Source organism: Arachis ipaensis, chromosome B06 (assembly GCF_000816755.2).
Source record: "Arachis ipaensis cultivar K30076 chromosome B06, Araip1.1, whole genome shotgun sequence".
Lineage (NCBI taxonomy): Eukaryota > Viridiplantae > Streptophyta > Magnoliopsida > Fabales > Fabaceae > Arachis > Arachis ipaensis.
The window spans coordinates 122,193,833-122,197,506 of NC_029790.2; positions in this window are offsets into that span (position 1 = coordinate 122,193,833).

Genomic DNA, 3,674 nt, shown 5'->3' on the forward strand with positions numbered 1-3,674 from the left:
AGCCAAACAATTGTAATCAAAATAATAAAATATTTTAAACAACTCTTTGCTATAATGAGAATAGTTTGTCTTTTTAAAGCTAGTAAACAGAAGAGACACAAACTACTAAGCAAGAAATGTCATAATTCAAGAATCATATTTCATATCATATATATTAGGGATAAAAACATACATAGTCTATCAAAAGTTTTTTTTATCACGAGCCATAAAAGATAGAAGAATATATATGGCGAGAAACTGTGTGACACTCGCACTAACAATATTGATTATTGGAATGGTTTTTTGTGTTGCTGATGAATTTCATGACAATATTGCTAAACAATTTAATCCATCTTATTATTATATTGCAATGATAGCTCGTAGACAGTGTATTGCAAGCTGTAAAAGGCATTCTCGCCACCCAATAGTTTTGTTTTTGTGCACTAGTAGTTGCGCAACTAGATACGCATTTGACTAGTACTTTAGTAATAGTAATTATCTAAATTATTATGAATGTTCTTTTGAGTTTTTGTGATTTCTTTGTTTTCATATTCTGAAATATGAATATTTTATATTTGATGTAATAAATTCTCTCTTGATTAATGAGTGTTGAGAGATTAATGATGAAAAAATAATCAAAGGTATTCACCTAATTGTAATTGAATAATTTAAGCAAATTTATTGGGTGCTTAAAAGTGGACATTCATAATAATGTATGAATCACAAGTACATCATACTTTTATCTTCTTTTTTTTTCAATGCGCTACATCTTTTGCTTTTTTTTTTCTCATGTTTATGTTACTCAAGTTTGAGGTTTTACACTACTATTAATGTTACAGGAATAGGCTACATATTTTATAAAAATTGGTTCAAGCTCGTTCAAGTTCGAATCTTAAATAATCCCCCATGAAGAGAAAAAAATATTTAAGCACTCAATCAAACTAGGACGTGAATCACATTAATAATCTTAGATATTTGATGCTTTTAGTTACAACTTTTACTATATATGTTGTCATGAGTTTCATTTGATAAAAATTGGTTCTCTTAGGATATGTATATAAGTAGTTAACTATGATAAATTGTAGTATAACATAGAATAACATCATTTTCAAAATAAATATGATCTAGCTAGATATATGATTTGTATATCATGAATCCTTTAAACTTTATATGTTAGTTATATGAGTATCATATATGTTATAGTTCGTTTGTATATGATAATGTAAACAGATTAAGAAAGAAAAAACAGTTATACTATTCACCTATATCACATACAACAAGAGTTTAAAGAGATGCCAATGAATTATAACTCAAATAGTATAATCTCTCCATACTTACCTAAGAGGTCACGGATTTGAGTCTCCCTATCTTTGGTTTAAAAAAAAAAGAGTTTAAAGAGATATTTCAATAAATCACGGTCCTTAAATGTATCCCTAATAACATACTGAATAAAACTTTCAAAAGTTCAATTTAGTTTTTTATTATTATTATTATTATACTGGATGTTGTATTGTGTTTTATATGCTTTATGTAATTCAATTCTAAAGCATTTAACTTCTACATTAAGAAAATCGAGACAAAATTTTGATAGTTATTTATTTCAAGATCTTACATTTTTTACTTGTTGGATATTGTCCTTATAAGATTGAGCACTTTGATCTGGCTAGGGTGCCAACAACTTTTGTGATTTATAGCCATCAATGATGTTTTTAATGGTGTGAGATTTTATCCAATGGTGTGTGATTACTCACTTTTCTTTTGTTGGTTACATGTTAGCTAGAATTTAATAAAGTTGCTGACCCCTAGACTTTTCCTTTTTTATAACCTTTACTTTCTTGTCATGTGCTTTAATTATCCTCTGAGTTTTTTTATATTATTTTTTAGGATATTTCTCAATTCGATGAATCAAAAATTAATCCGTTACAAATCTTAACTATACTTTTAATATGTCAAAACCCAACCCAACCCAACCCAACCCAACCGTAACCGGTGATTGAGGGAAAAACTGTAATAAGCCTATTGAATAATTTCACAAAAAATTATTTGGATCAGATCTCCTCTATTTTTAGACTTTTTCCCAAGTCAAATATCTTTTCCTATTACATCTATCTATCTAAACTATTAGTGTGTTTTTCAAGAAATCACACTATATATCTAGGTAATTTGCAATTTCTCTCAGGATCCTGTTTCTGGTATTACACATTATGCCTTAGCATCATATTGGGGAAAGAAATTAGGAAAGTGTGATTTAAATGCTTATCAGGTACTAGTTTCTAATTGAGAAAGTGTAGGTAAACAATATAAATATTAGACAACATAAACAACGGTTTAAAAAAAGGTTAAATTAATTATTATAATCAAATTTTCAATTTATTAGAATGATTAATTTTGAATTTAAATTATTAGGGTTAAACAATGTAACCTCCTCTCAATATACCGTCAAATCACATTCTCAATCCATCTCAACCCTCTTCCTCCTCCTCTACTCACACCGTCATTCATCCCGGTCCTCCCCTTTGCCGCTCAGCCTGACACGTCTCCACCTCCGCCGATCAGCCTGATGTGCCTCCCACCCATCCACTGCTGCCGTTGTTTTCGTGCCACTCTTCCCTGGCAGCGTTGCTACGGTGTTGCACCACTTTCTCATTGAATGTTCATTTTACTAGGTATGTGGATGGTTATTTTTATTCTAAACCGACATTCTTGATGTAGAAGAAACTCAACAGCATTGAGGTTAGCTAGTGAGGGAGGGACCGACGGTGCAATGAAAATTTGGGGAGGAGGTATGTGACTGTAAAAGGGTTAGAAGGTGGACGGTTAAAATCTAAAAAGTAAAGGTTTTTGGGAAGGTAATTTGTTATTGGGGTGGATTTTTTTGTTTTTAACCTTGTTGGGCCAAAATTGTAGCCCGTTGTTCGTGTTGTTTACAATCTCCATTGTCTACCTAGCGGAGCCGTTTTTAATTATATGTTATACTTGAGTTTATAGACTTGCATGCTAAATATGTCGACTAATTTTGGTGTTATTGTTGTTGAAAATTTTGATTGTTGATAGAAAATGAATCATAGTTGTTCTATGTAACTCTAGGTTCTTAAAAGTGAAGTCAATATGAATTTTTATGAAAGAATTAGATTCTTGTTGTCACACCTAATATTTCGTGCATGCTATGGATATTCTGTGTCCTGGAAAAGTAAAATCTCTATGTCAAGCAGTATTTTACTTGAGATGAAAATTCTATTCTATATTTCTTACTGTCAATCTATTGAAGCTTGCAAAAGGAAATGAGTGAAGGTACTTCAGCATATGTAAAGAGCATTTAGACTATGTTTGAGGTATGGACTTTAGTGTTTGTGTTTCTTAAGTGATTGGATCCTTGTCTTGCTCAAGAGAGTCTTTGCAATTTGCTACTACTAGTGGACCATCAAGAGCCATATATCTTATATTTGCTTAGCACTTAGATATATGAATTGTTATATAGGTGCAATACTTGTACTGTATATAGCAGTACTTACTCTGTATAGATGCATGAATTATGAATCTAATGAACAATGAATTAGATCTATGATTGTGTAAATGTTATGATGTAGAAAGTTTTATTGAAAAGGAAAACTTTGATATTGTAGTGTTTATATTCTAATGTTGGAAAGATTATGATGGTTTAAAATAGTCGTTAAATATAGGAAAAATATGTCATA